At 48.1% G+C, this 15,111-nt stretch overlaps 1 long non-coding RNA gene across 1 annotated transcript in view; it reads right to left on the bottom strand.

The window, feature by feature from the left end:
• Positions 1-4,070: 4,070 nt before the first annotated feature.
• The window catches only part of LOC108286397, a 13,375-nt gene continuing 2,334 nt past the window's right edge, over positions 4,071-15,111 (bottom strand). Inside the window, exons 2-3 of the long non-coding RNA XR_001817912.2 lie at positions 7,052-7,144; positions 4,071-4,581 (exon numbers count right to left, since the gene is read on the bottom strand). This is a non-coding gene — a long non-coding RNA (uncharacterized LOC108286397). The remainder of the gene's footprint in view (positions 4,582-7,051; positions 7,145-15,111) is intronic.

Below are 15,111 nucleotides of genomic sequence, written 5' to 3' on the forward strand. Positions count from 1 at the left end.
AGTCTTGCTCTGTTGCCCAGGCTGGAGTGCAGTGGCACAGTCTTGGCTCACTGCAAACTCTGCTTGCTAGGTTCAAGTGATTCTCCTGCCTCAGCCTCCCAGGTAGCTGGGATTACAGGTGCATGCCACCACACCCCACTAATTTTTGTATTTTTAGTATTGACGGGGTTTTACCATGTTGCTCAACTTCAGGTGATCTGCCCACCTATGCTAGGATTCAAGCGTGAGCCACTGTGCCCGGACAAGAAAGGCTTATTTTGAAGAGGTTTATTGGCTCACATCTACAATGGCTTACATCTGTAGCCCTAGCACTTTGGGAGCCCAAGGTGGGAAAGTTGCTTGAGGCCAGGTGTTCAAAACCAGCCTGTGCAACATAGTGAGACCCCTGTCTCTGCAAAATGAAAACAAAGTTAGTTGGGGGTGGTGGTGCATGTGCATAGTTCCAGCTATTCAGGAGACTGGGATGGGAGGATCACTGGAGTAGGAGTTGCAGGCTGAAATGAGCTATGATGGCACCACTGCACTCCAACCTAGGCAACAGAGCAAGACCCTGTCTCTAAAAACCAAACACCACAACAACAATAAAAAGAAATCTTGGACTCTGACAATGGGTGATTTCATGAAATGAGATTTTGTGCATATTGCACAAGCATTGTTGTGAACAAAGGGGCAAATGTGGCACCTTCAAAGATGGCCACAAGAGTTCCTGTCCCCCAGATCTACAAAATGACCCTGGCACATCATCAGCAAGAGGTAGAGTCTAATTCTGCCATTTGAATCTATGGCTGCTTTGACCAATAGGAAGCCATGCTATGTAACTTGCAAGGTTGGGTTATAAAGTCAATGCAACTTTTGCCTCGTTTGCCAGAAGTTCAGCTACCTTGAGGCTACCACGCTGGGAGGAAGTCTGAGCGTCATGACGAGATCATATGCAGGCACGATGCTGGCAACTCTCAGACATGAGCGTGAAAGGTGCCTCAGGACGATTCCTGCCCACAGGCATCAAGTCTTCCCAGCTGAGACCCCAGACATCTTAGAGCAGCAACAAGCCAACCTGTCTGAATTCCTAACTCTTGGAATCCATGAACATGAGAAAAATGGCTATTTTCTCAAGTTACTAAGTTTTGAGGAATTTGTTATATAACAGTTATAACCAGAACAGATGGATTGATATATGGTTAGAGGGAAAGAAAGATAGATAAACAGATATGCGATAAGGCAAATAGAGTAAACATGTAAATGCAGAAGCTAGGTGGAACATGCGTGGGTGTTCACTGTACAATTCTTTCAACTTTTCTGCATGTTGAAAACTATTTAACCATACAAATTGGTAGAAAAGAAGGATGGAAACCAAAACTAGCTAGCATTTATTGTGTATTACCACAGGCACTTTTACACTCACTATTGCATTTCGTCTTCTCAATAACCCCGCAGGTTGATGTCATTTTCTTCATTTTACAGATGAAGAAACTGAAGCACAGAGAGGTTAAGTCACTAACATAACATAACATTAATGGTAAAGGGTGGAGGCAAGATTCCAATTTGGGTATGTGTGATTCTGTAACCTATGCTGTTAACTCTTTCAAGTCTAACCTAAAGCACTCAGCATCCCCGTCCACCTCCATCTATTTCTTTGATAGATAGTTAAAACAACAGGCTGGGAGCAGTGGCTGACACCTATAATCCCAACACTTTGGGAGGCTGAGGCAGGAGGATGGCTTGATCCCAGGAGTTGGAGACCAGCCTGGGCAAAGTAGTGAGAACTCCCTTCTTGGCCTCTAAAGTATCACGACTACAGATGTGTGCTACCGTGCCTGATGCACTTCTAGTCCCAGGTACTTGGGAGGCTGAGAAGGGAGGATTGAGTCCAGGAGTTGGAGGCTACGATGAGCAATGATCGTGCCACCTCACTCTACCCTGGGTGACAGAGTAAGATCCTGTCTCAGAAAATAGTTAAAACAACAAATGGCTTCTAAGGACTCCTTAATTTTTACACTTCTCCAGTATTAGATTGTCTTTTTATAGGAGGAAAAATAAAGTTCCAATTTAAGGTGTCTTCCTTCTGGGATGGGGCTGTCTCCTTCCCAGCAATCTTGGCAGCTGGTGGTAAAGAAAATCTCCCAGGTGCTAGGAAAATCTTTCCCCAGCGTGGGGCTCCAAAAGTGGCAAAAAGTCATGTTTATAGTCTCCTTATGTTCTCACTGCAGCCCAGAGGTGGGGCAGAGTATTTTCAGGAATGAGAACACTGTGAGTGAGGCTCGGAGACTAAATAAACGGTCCAAGGTCACACAGGATTAAGGGGCAGGACGGTCTCGCACTCACGTCTGCTGATGCCAGTCCAGTGCGCTCTGCTCGCCGTTCTCTTAACTGGTCTCCAGGCTGCTTTCCATCTAAACCACGCCTGGAGATTAAGCTGCACTTGCTTTCCAGTGCCCGCGGTTTTTGCGGGTGTCTTCTGGCCTTGGTACTTCCAGATCAGCATTCCTCTGATGACTCAATCCCGCAGAGCTTCCGAGCCATTGGTGGGCTCAGGCTTTCAGTTTTCGCCGGGGGCCTAAAAGGTGCCTGAGTGTCTCATCCAAGTTTCACCTGGGGAGGCCGTGCGGGGAGACCTGGGGTGCCCATCTTCCCAGCAGCAATGGGCTTCTAGTCTGCGTCTTGGAGGCCTGGAGAGGACGTGGCGCCCGTCCCGGCGGTCCGCAGGGCTGCAGCCCAGAAAAGGCTGGGGCGGCCTCTCTCCTGCTCTGGCTCCCACGGTGGGGGCGCAGCTGGAGCCCCCGAGGGGCTCAGACGCTCGTCCCGAGGGCCCAGACGCTCGCCCCGGGTCCGGGGCGGGTTCTTGCAGCTCCCAGCTCCGCGCATACGCAGCAGCCTGGATCTGGGCACGCCAGGCTGGACCCCTCCTTAGAGATTTGGGGCAAAGGTTGGGGCCTGCTGCCATCCAGTGCCACCCCATCTGAAGCCTGAAACGGCGGCCCTGAGAGGTGGTGGCATTGGGCCGAGGCCGTGCAGCATGGGAATGGCAGGGCAGTGATCCAACCGTCTCCACCCCGGGGCCCACGCCCGCGATGGGAGCTGGAGCGCGCAGTCTGGCTTCCCCGAGGGCTTTACCCACAGAGCCATGGCCCAAGGTTCTTGCCTCCGCCTAGGGTCTTCTGAGCACCCCAGCTCTAGAAAGCTCTGCTGGGCGACCTGAGGTAGGGGAGGCAGCTGTACCGCGGCTTCTGACGGCCAGAGTCTGAGGGTCCAGCTTCTTGGCAACAGGTCCCCGACTCAGATCGCACCCCACTTTCCTATTCTCTCTCCTCTCTCCCCTCCCCCACCGAGGCTCTGTGGAGTCACAGCCCGGGAACCTCGGGGCGAGCTCAGGTGTGCCCTGGGGGGCGCATCCTGTGGGCGGGGCAGGAGTGGGCGGGGTGACCAGTGGCTGCCCCACCTGCAGGCCTGCTATTCCCCGACCCGGCGGGGCTGCACAGGGGTGGGGTAGGAGGAAGGCGGGGTGGGGGGCGGGGAGGGCCCCAGGCAGGGGCTACAAGTCTGTTTCCGCCCGGCCTCCGCCTGCTCCGGCTGAAACGAGTCTTTCCGGTGGGGCAGCCCAGCCCGGCCTCCCGGAACCGGCCCGGAGACAGCGCAATACACCACCCTGGCCGAAGGCGAGCTCCGGGGCCAGGCCGACGGGTGGAGTCGCTGCAGAGGCGGGAGAGCCCGAGTCCCGGGTTCCAGCCCGGGCTGTCAGCGTCCTGCCGCTTTTCGCCCCCGACCCCCTCTCCGATCCGGTGGGGACTCCCTGGTAGGCGGTTTTGGAAAAGCTTCAAGGGTGATTCTGAGAATCACGGTCCAGCCCTACTTCATTACACTTGGAGAAACTGAGGCACCGTCCCAAGGCCGCACCGCGAGTTAGCAAACCGCAAAGCCTGCGAGGAGGGGCCTGGCAGAGGTCGGGATTTTCGCAGGCCTGAGTCCTGGGGGGCCTAGGATAGACCAGAGGGGCCAGGGATTCAGGAAGGCCTGGGCGCCTGCCGCCCCAACAGCTCTGCGGGGTGGGTCCAGTCGGGGTGCTGCTAGGGTCCGCAGCCTCGCGAAAATCATCGGGGAAGACGCCTTTCTTTCCTCAATCCGGGAGTGGAGATTCTGTTTAACCTCTGTGGTCAGCGGGACAGGAAGCTCTCTCGGTCCCAGCCTGGCGCCAGCAGGGACCCGAGGGAGTGTTTGCAGGAGGCAGGTTTTGGAAGTGAGGCATCCTTCGTTTCCTCCGCAGTGAGGTCTCTGATCGCCCGAGTCTGGTTTTTCAAAATCACATCTTGTGAAGACCCCAAGGGGAGGTACCCGGGAGGATTCCTTTATATATGCTCAACCTTGACTCAGACTTGCAATCGGCATTTGATGAAGAAACTTGGTCAGTTCTCCAAACGCAAAATCAATCGCTGATTTTACTTTTTTACTTGGCATTTCCTTGGGATATTCTCGATCCTGGGAAGGAAAGATGATGAACTGTTGTCTTCAATTCTGTCCTGCTGAGCATTCTTCTTGGATTCAGGATTTCCTGGAGCCAGACCTTAGTAACTTCAGGTTTATGGCTTTCTGAAAATATAATTTTGATGAATTTTAATCTATTCCTCAAGTTAGAAAATCCCTTAATTACAGGAGAAAACATTTTCAAAGAGAAAGGCCAGACCTGTAGAGCAGGCCCTGGAGCCGTGCTTCTTTGAGAAAATCTCTGGGCAGGCAGGGCCTCTGCTTCAGCCAACTGGCTGGGAGAGAACCAGGCAAGAATGTGTTTCCCACAGCTGTCAGGCCCACCTCTGCCAGTCAGTTCTTGGCTAGAAAATAAAGAAGAAATGGCGGCTCAGGCCTGTAACCCCAGCACTCTGGGAGGCCAAGGCGGGTGGATCACCTGAGGTCAGAAGTTTGAGAACAGCCTGGCCAACATATTGAAACCCTGTCTCTACTAAAAATACATAAATTTGCTGGGCATGGTGGTACGTGCCTGTAATCCCAGGTACACAGGAGGCTGAGGCAGGAGAATTGCTTGAATCCTGGAGGTGAAGGTTGCAATGGGCCAAGATTGAACCATTGCACCATTGCCTGGGTGATAACAGCAAAACTGTCTCAAAAAAAAAAAAAAAAAAAAAAAAAAAAAAAAAAAAAAAAAAAAAAAAAAGGTTTGCTTAAAGTTGATCAACCTGCAGAGGACTGTAGGAGAGAAAGCATTGTCTTGGTTACAACTGTGTTAAAATTGGGCTTTGGTGGCCACATGGCATCTGAGGGGGTATTTCTCCTAAAGTATTTCCAGCTATTAAGTGAGGAAGAATCAATAGACAGAATATCACCATTTTGCATCCCTGATAAATGGATGTAGGCACGATTACTGGTGGCTGCTGACGTCAGAAAAAAACTCTATTTCCCCACATTATGTGCCTTGAAATTAAGAAAAACTCAGTACCAACTATAAAGTGGTCTAGACATCTCTTGGAGCCCCACTGAACCCCTATGATTGATCAGATTCAGGTTTGATATGTGGAGTTCTGGGGGGATCCTGAGAGGTGTCCAGACCACTGAGATCACCTACAGTGCTCTCTCTTACCCACCATCTTGCTTTTCTTGATTTTAGTTACCCAAGTCAACCGCATTCTAAAAATAGTAAATGAAAAATTCCGGAAAAAAAGTTTGGTTAAGTTTTAAATTTCATGCCATTCTAAGTAGCACAGTGAAATCTCAGGCTGGCCCACTGGGTCCCGCTGATATAGGAGTTAAGAAGAAATTATTTAGGCAGATAGGGAGGGTAAGGGAGTCCTTGGTAACATTTTCCTTTTAATGAAAAGCAGCCCCTAGGTCATTTTCTTTTCTAACAAAGAGCAGCCTGTAAAACCGAGCTGCAGACATAGACAACCAGGCTAGAAGCTTGCATGGGTGAATGCCAGCAGCTGTGACAATAGGAAAAGGCTACCTGGACTAGGCATGTTCAAAATGGCGGCTCCATCTTCCCTTCTCTTTGCCAGATGTATGTACAGTAAGGAGCAGGCAACATGGCCCCAGCCAAGCAAAGACCTCATTTACAGTATAAGATTAGGGTGGAGTGGGGTGGGTGGGGTGAGGTGGCTCACGCCTGTAATCCCAGCACTTTGGGAGGCTGAGGCAGGTGAGTCACCTGAGGTCAGTAGTTCGAGACCAGCTTGGCCAACATAGTGAAATCCTGTCTCTACTAAAGATAAGAATTACCAGGTGTCGTGGCAGTCATCTGTAATTCCAGCTACTCGGAAGGCTGAAATCACTGCACTCCAGCCTGGGTAACAGAGCAAGACTCTGTCTCAAAAAAATTAGGGTGGGGTAGCCAGCTTTCTTGCGAGTTATGTAAAACATCACACCTAGTCCAACCAATCTTTGGGCCCTGTGTAAATCAGATACCTCCTCCTCAAGCCTGTCTATAATATCCATTGCTTTCCTCAAGGCCTGGAATTTCTACTTGGGCTCCCCGGCCTCTTGCAGGAGAGAGAGCTATTGAGAGCTATTCTCTTTTCTCTTTCTTTTGCCTATTAAACCTCTGTTCTTTTTTTTTTTTTTTTTTTTTTTTTTTTTTTTTTTTTTTTTTTTTTTTTTTTTTTTTTTAGTAAAGACAGAGTTTCACCATATTGGCCAGCCTGGTCTTGAACTGTTGACCTCAGATGACCTGCCTGCCTCAGCCTCCCAAAGTTCTGGGATAACAGGTGTAAGCCACTGTGCCCAGACAAAATCCCTGCTCTTAACCTTACTCCATGTACCTCTGGGTCCTTGATTTCCTTGGCATGAGGCAGCAGACCTCAGGTATTTACACCAAACAATGAAGCCGCTTCATCACCCTGATGCGATCATCAGGGTGTATTGGCACTGTCCATGCCCCCTGCTCGTTAGTTACTCAATACCCGTCTGGGTTATTACATCCACATTCATGTAACTCTTATTACAGTACATTGTTGTAATTGTTCTATTTTATTATTAGTTATTGTTGTTAATCTCTTACTGTGCCTAGTTTATAAACTTTATCATAGATATATACATATAGGAAAAAACATACTCTACGGTATGTAGGGTTTGCTGTTGACCGTGATTTCAGGCAGCCACTGGGGGTCTTGGAATGTATCTCAGAGGATAAGGAGGGACTCCTGTTCTAATTTACATGAAATACAAAGTACAGGGGAACGTGTTAAACAGCACTATGGGGACATAATCAAAATAATCTAGCTCTTGTAAAACCACAGGATAAACGACCCAGTTCTTCAATAATGAATTGCAAGGAAAATAATCACATTTAGATTCTGACTCAAACAAATGATAAAAAGAAGAAAAAACCTAACATTTTTAGGACACTTGTAAATTTCAATACTGATGAGATATTTGATATTTTAAGTCTTCTTAAAGTTTTCAGAAATGGTAGTATTATGATTATATTTTTAAAGTCATCTTTTGAAAATACAGGCTAAAATATTTAGGGCGAATGATGGGATATCTGGGATTTATTTGTAAGTAGTTTTATATGGGGCAAGGAAAGTAAGTGAAGGTACGGGAAATGATAGTGCATTAGTAATGGGAACATGGTGGTTCATTATGTTATTATCTCTATTTATTTTTTCTTTTCTTTTTTTTTTGAGTCGGAGTTTTGCTCTGTTGCCCAGGCTGGAGTGCAATGGCATGATCTTGGCTCACTGTAACCTCCGCCTCCTGGGTTCAAGGGATTCTCTTGACGTCCAGCTAAAACTTTGTATATTTAGTAGAGATGGGGTTTCATCATGTTGGTCAGGCTGGTCTGGAACTCCTCACCTCAGATGATCTGCCTGCCTCTACCTCCAAAAATGCTGGGATTACAGATATAAGCCACCACACCCAGCCTTATTCTATTTCATATCATGTGTAAGTTATTTTTTTCAGGGTATTCTGAAACTTGTGAACCGGTGTTGGAGTCTGGTGAATTGCCTGGACTGGGGCTCAGGACAACGGAGACTCAGTGCACTTTGCAGATGCCCCTTCTCTCATGTCCCTTCAGCAAATGCTATTGAGGACCTTTTGTTTTCTTGAGCTCCTGAAATGATGGAGTTCAGTCTTGTAATTAGAAAATAATGAAGGAGACCAGGTGCAGTGGCTCACACTTGTAATCCCAGCACTTTGGGAGGCCAAGGCGAGTGAATCATCTGAGGTCACAAGTTCCAGACCAGCCTGGCCAACATGGAGAAACCCTATCTCTACTGAAAATACAAAAAAATTAGCCAGGTATGGTGGTGTGCGCCTGTAATCCCAGCTACTCGGTAGGCTGAGGCAGGAGAATTGCTGGAACCTGGGAGGCAGAGGTTGTGGTGAGCTGAGATTGTGCTATTGCACTTCAGCCTGGGCAATGAGTGAAATTCTGTCTCGAAAGAAAGGAAGGAATGAAGGAGGGAAGGAGGGGAGGGAAGGGAAGTGAAGGGAAGGGAGAAAGGAAGGAAAGAAAATAATGAAGGAGGCTGGGTGCAGAGGCTCACTCTTGTAATCCCAGCACTTTGGGAGGCTGAGGTGGGCGGATCATCTGAGGTCAGGAGTTCAAGACCAGCCTGGCCAACATGGTGAAAACCCATCTCTACTAAAAATACAGAAATTAGCAGGGCATGGTGGCATGCACCTGTAATCCCAGCTACTGGGGAGGCTGAGGCAAGAGAATCGCTTGAACCAGGGAGGCAGACCTTGCAGTGAGCCGATATTGCGCCACTGCACTCCAGCCTGGGCAAAAAAAAAGGAAAAGAAAAGAATGAGAGAGAGTCACCAAATGGAAGCAGGGAAGTCTTTGCAGAAGAACCAATGTTTGATGTGAGGACTGGCAGCTGAAAAGTTTTCAGCATGGTGTCTGTTCATCTGTAATGTAAGGTGGTTAAAGTTAGACTATATCTACTAAACAGAATCTGTTTAGTACTAACAGATTCTGTGATTATTGCCTTGCCGAAACCATTTCTTTTCTTCTAAGTGTCTCTCCAAGGAGTTGAGAGAACCAACCCCCATCCCATGGACTTCCTGTCATCGTCCCTTATTTTATTAGCTGAAGCAATCTGACTTGAGTGGCTGGTCTTGATTCTTCCATTTGTGTTCGGAGGCCCAAGCATTATCATACTAGCCAGTCCATGGCCTTTTTAGAGGATGGTCTCTCGGGCTCACAGATTCATTTCTGCTCATTCAGTTCCTAAGGCATCTCACTGAGCAGCCTTAGCTATGCTTTTGCTGGTGGCTATGCACAACCTTGGTAATAAAACCTACTTGCACTTCAAAATGTGAGTTCCTGCAGTAGATACCCTCAGCCTTCCCAGCTGTTCTTGTCCAGCATGCAGCCTGGCCTTTAGGTTAACTAGTTCATTCTGATACTTTGCCAGAATGGGTCTAACTTTGTGCTTTGAAGGCTCTTTTCCCCATGTGACATGAACCGCCTGCTAAGGTCAAGCTTGCAACACTCATGGTTATTTGACAAGTGGCTGGCTGTATCTCCTCTCCACTCTGTTGTGCAAAATTATTTGTGTGTGTTCTGTTTCTTCTTTTCATCTTCTCAGTTTTTTTTTTTTTTTTTTCTTTTTTGAGACAGAGTCCAACTCTGTCACCCAGGTTAGAGTGCAGTGGCACGATCTCTGCTCACTGCAATCTCCATCTGCTGGGTCAAGCAATTCTCTTTCCCGCCTCAGTTTTCCAAGTGGTTGGGATTAGAGGCATGCACCACCATGCCTGGCTAATTTTTTTGTATCTTTGGTAGAGACAGAGGGTTTGGCCATGTTGGCCAGGCTGGTCTCAAACTCCTGACCTCAGATGATTTGCTCACCTCAGCCTCCCAAAGTTCTGGGATTACAGGTGTGAACCACCATGCCCTGCCCATCTTCTCAGTTTTTATGGACGTTTGTACTTTAAAAGGATAATTTATGAAACTTTTGGATAAGTAAGATGAGAATCTTTAGATATGATTTCTATATATTTTTATCGAATGGATTTACCTGAGGCATAATAGAGAGGTAAACACAGTGTCTTCTTAGGGACCTACAAGCATATTGCAAGATGACTCAGAGCCTGACAGAGGCTGGGAAGCATCCCTAATTCTTGCTGCTATAAACCAAAGGTACACTTCACTAGGAGAAAAAGTACTGGAAAGTTAACTGGGATATACTATATGTTTCCAGTGACCACTCAAATGCTTCTTATACTAATTGAATTAGGATAATTTATCTTAACAGAGAACTGTAATTTTCTACTCTTTCCAACCAGTTTAACCAACTTATACTTTTTAAACCCACTGAGATGGAATTTATGACTTCAAAGCCGGTACCCCAAACCTTAATTTTTATGCTAACCATTGTTATAGGTGAGGCATTATGCTAAAGAAACAGTTGAGATCTCTTCTTCTGGCTCTGGAATGCCAATCTGGATCAAACAAAACTTCCCACCTTAAACAACGAGAACAGTTAGATAATTTTAAAAATCTGTTTTAAAATATCAGAGACAGGGCTGGGCGTGGTGACTCATGCCTGTAATCCCAGCATTTTGGAAGGCCGAGGTGGGTGAATCATGAGATCAGGCGTTCAAGACCAGCGTGGCCAAACTGATGAAACCTCATCTCTACTAAAAATACAAAAAGTAGCTGGGCGTGGTGGTGGGCGTCTGTAGTCCCAGCTACTTGGGAAGCTGAGGCAGGAAAATCACTTGAACTCAGGAGGCAGAGGTTGCAGTGAGTCCGGACCATATCACTGCACTCCAGCCTGGGCAACAAAGTGAGACTCTGTCACAAAATGTGTGCATGGCATTGCAGTGGGGCACCAGGAATGGATGCAGAGGCAAGGACAGTTCATTGGACCTGGCTCAGGAATCTGCCAGGGAGTGACAATCGGTGACAGCAGAAACTGTTGTCTGGGAGATCAGGGTACCCCCCACAAGGCTTCTCTTCCTCTTCTGTAGGCAGCCTTTCCCTTGAACACCTCTCTGTCCCATCTCAGCTGCTGAAGCTTCCTGTGTGAGAACTCAGTGTGGTGTCCCTTTTCCAGACACCTTTCCCTGGGATCTGGCTGTACCTGGACCATGTCACCTGTGGGTATTTGGACAGGATCCACCTTTGGTTTCATAGTCCATTTGGCTTGAATCATGAATCAGATAACATTCAGGAACAAGACTGTCTTTGCTTAGCCCTGAAGAATGACCTTGCACTACTGCCTCTCCCTTCTCAGGGTATGAGTCTTTGAGAGGCCATGGATAGCCTCATTTTCTTCCTGATTAAAACATTTTCTGCAGAGGCTGTGGCAAGGGGAGGGGAGTGGGTGGCTGAGGTGAGAGGATCATTTGAGCCCAGGAGTTCGACATCAGCCTGGGCAACACAGCGAGACACATATCTATTTGAAAAAAAGAAAAAAGAGGCCGGGTGTGGTGGCTCACCGGCATTTGGGAGGCCAAGGTGGGTGGATCACCTGAGGTCAGGAGTTCAAGACCAGCCTGGCCATCATGGTGAAACCCCATCTGTAAATAAATAAATAAATAAAATAAAATAAAATAAAAATAAAATAAAAAAAGAAAAAAGAGGCTGGGCATGGTGGCTTATGCCTGTAACCCCAGCACTTTGGGAGGCCGAGGTGGATGGATTGCCTGAGGTCAGCCTGGCCAACATGGTGAAACCCCACCTCTACTAAAAATATAAAAATTAGTTGGGTGCAGTGGCGAGTGCCTATAACCTCAGCTGCTTGGGAGGCTGAGGCGCTAGAATCACTTTAACCCGGGAGGCAGAGGTTGCAGTGAGCCAGGATTGCACCACTGCACTCCAGTCTAGGTGACAAGGCAAGACTCCATTAAAAAAAAAAAGAAAAAAGACAACTTCCTGCAGAATACCAGCAAGCCCCTGAGGGCAAAACCATCATCACACCTTAAAGTATGATTTCATGTAATTATAAAGTACTAGTACCCTACAACCAAATGACTGAAACTCTGTTTTCTTTTGAATAACTGCTTAACAGTTGAAAATGAGAAGGTACTCTAGCAAACAGTTTACATATGTCTTAACTCTGGGAATTTTTATAACATGAAGAGTTAGGTGGCATTATTATCTCAGTCTGCAGATTCATTTACTAAGCTACTGTTACTGTTACCGTTCTTTTCCAGGCCCTTATTTAAAGCACTTGACATTGCTCTTCACAGCAACATTACAAGCTAGGATTCGTGTAAAGCACTTGGCATAGTAACATCTTGTTCTTCATAGCAACATTACAAGGTGGATTCATTCCCTCATGTTTTAGATGAAGAAATTGAAGCTTTAAAGAGAAGAGTTTAACTGCCTGAGATCTTAGGTAGTAGCAGGGACTAGTCTACATAGCTTGTTTTTTCCCCTGACTTTAGGCTCATATTCTTTTCAAAATACTATTTTATCTTAAAAAAAAAAAAAGTGAGTGGAGAAGATTTTTCTTCCTAGTTATTGATCTTTGTGAAATACTTATAAAATTAAGAGCTAACAGGCATAAACCTTGACAAATGCAGGATGCACAGGACCAAGGGCCACTGTGCCCACACCCTGCAGGCTAAGAAACCAGCAGAGCTGAGGGTGCTGGTTCTTGCCCGGCCTCGGGGCAGGTGCCCCGGGTGCCTGGAACTGCCCTCCCCGACACCATGTTGAGGCTCTGCAGTGATGTCTGTGAGGGCTGTGCCTAGGGAGCTGGCCAGAGAACCTTCCCCTTTGCCAAAGTAACCCCGTATCTCACAGGATGCATCTGCTTGAAATTGCACCTTCCGAGACCCGGTGCCTCCTTCTTAAAGGACAATGCAGTTTCAGTGATGTCTGTTGTGTCCCGGCAGCTCAAGGCCCCAAGGAGTGCCTCCTGGTCAAGCCTCTCCAGAGACAGAGCAGAAATCTCCACTCTGCAGCCTCTGACCTGGCTCACCCCTCTCCGCCTTAACTGCCCAGAAAGGACCTCCAATCCCAGGCCCTCTGACTGCGAGGAGCCACATCTTGCTAGCCACTGCACCCAGCTTCTCGGCCACCCCGGAGCTGGGCGAGGGGCCAGGCTCCCTGGCAGCGGCCGGCCTGTTGAGGCGACGGCCAGGGGTTGGTGGCTGCAGCTGATTGAAGTCCCTGTTTCCCTAGTACAAAGGCAGCATAATTAATCAGGCAGTAATGAATTCAAGTGGCACCAGCTTGTCACCTCGAGAGATAGGTTATCTGAGAGGGCTGGAATTCAAAAGAGGGAATCAGGTCACCATTAGGATTTTTCAACATTAAATGTTAAGTGAGAATTTATTGGAATTTGGCCAAAATGTGATCTGTTCACCTGCAGGAACCCCTCCCCCAACTCTCCAACTCTCTCTCTCTCTCTGTCTCTCTCTGTCTCTCTCATGGCTCTTGGGGCAGGAGGACCCAGGGTGCATGGCCTCTGGCTGCCTCTGGCCCCCACTGAGGTTTTCTCAGCTGGTGAGGGTTGGGAGACACTCTGGGAGTACACCTGTTACCCAGCATCCTCTGAGGTGGGAGCTGCAAGGAGGGGGCAATGGGAGGGGCCCTCTTGCTGAGAAGCCCAGCTCCCCAGTACTCTGCCTCCAGAGGCTCAGGGCTGAGCCAGGGTGCAGACTACGTAGGAAGGGCATCGGTGTCGCCTAGGGGTACAGGGTGCCGAGGCCAGGCCCTGCCCACACTCACCCACAGGGTCCTCAGCATCCGGGAGCAGCCTGGCTCAGCTCAGCCAGGGCGATGTGCACTGCAGACAGGCTGATCTGAGTTCAAATCCCAGTCTTCCCAGGGCCCCAGTGGGAAGTTTGGGGCAACTCTTAGAACCAGATGTTGGCATCTGTCAGTGTTATGGGCTTAAAGAAGTGGCAATTGTGCTTGTTTAGGGCTTGTGTAAAGCAGGCACTCCCCGAGGAGGCTTCTGCAGGTGGAGTCCCTCAGAGCATCACATCCAGGGCCAAGGTCAGCAAGGAGAACAGCCCATTTGCAGCTGCACGGCTCTGTGCAGTCACAGGATAGCCTACAGCTGCTGTGGCCTATACCCACCTCCAAAGTGAATTGGGTGGTTAGAGATCCCACACATCCCCGGTGCCTGTCTGTGCCTAAGCAGGGAAGCAGTGATGGTCTGAAAAGAGAAACTAGACATACAATATGTGTATGAAAAAGTACACATCACTAATCATCAGGCAGTGCAAATCAAAAACACAATGAGGTATCTCCTCATACCTGTTAGGATGCCTGTTATTATTATCATCATTATTTTGAGATGGAGTCTTACTCTGTCACCCAGGCTGGAGTTCAGTGGTGTTATCTCGGCTCACTGCAACCTCCGCCTCCCCGTTCAAGTGATTCTCCTGCTTCAGCCTCCCAAGTAGCTGGGATTACAGATGTGAGCCACCACGCCAGGCAAAGTTTTGTATTTTTAGTAGAGACAGGGCTTCACCATGTTGGCCAGGCTGGTCTCGAACTCCTGACCTCAAGTGATCCGCCCACCTCAGCCTCCCAAAATGCTGGGATTACAGGTGTGAGCCACTGTGCTTGGCCTGGATGGCTATTATTTAAAAAAAAAAAAAAAAAAAAAGGCAAGTGCTGACGAGGATGTGGAGAAAAGAGAACACTGGTGCACTGTTGGTGGGGATGTAAATAGTGCAGCTGTCATGGAAAACAGTGTGAAGGTTGCTGGAACAAATAAAAACAGAACTATAGGATCCAGCAAGGCTGAGTATCTCAAAAAGACACTTACACCCTCATGTCCAGTGCAGCACTATATTCACAATTGCCAAGATATGGAAACAACCTGACTGTCCATTGATGGACGAATGAATAAAGAAAATCTGAGATGTACATGATGGAATACAATTCAGCCTTAAAAAAGAAGATCCTGGCCGGGCACGGTGGCGCATGTAATCCCAGGACTTTGGGAGGTTGAGGTCGTCAGATCATGAGGTCAAGAGATCGAGACCGTCCTGACCCACATGGTGAAAACCCATCTCTACTAAAAATATAAAAATTCACCGGGCGCGGTGGCGTGCACCTGTAGTCCCAGCTACTCAGGAGGCTAAGGCAGGAGAATCGCTTGAACCCAGGAGGCAGAGGTTGCAGTGAGCCGAGGTCATGCCAGTGCACTCCAGCCTGGGCAACAGAGCAAGACTCCATCATTAAAA

The sequence above is a fragment of the Cebus imitator genome, unplaced genomic scaffold (assembly GCF_001604975.1).
Source record: "Cebus imitator isolate Cc_AM_T3 unplaced genomic scaffold, Cebus_imitator-1.0 Scaffold318, whole genome shotgun sequence".
NCBI classification, from domain to species: domain Eukaryota; kingdom Metazoa; phylum Chordata; class Mammalia; order Primates; family Cebidae; genus Cebus; species Cebus imitator.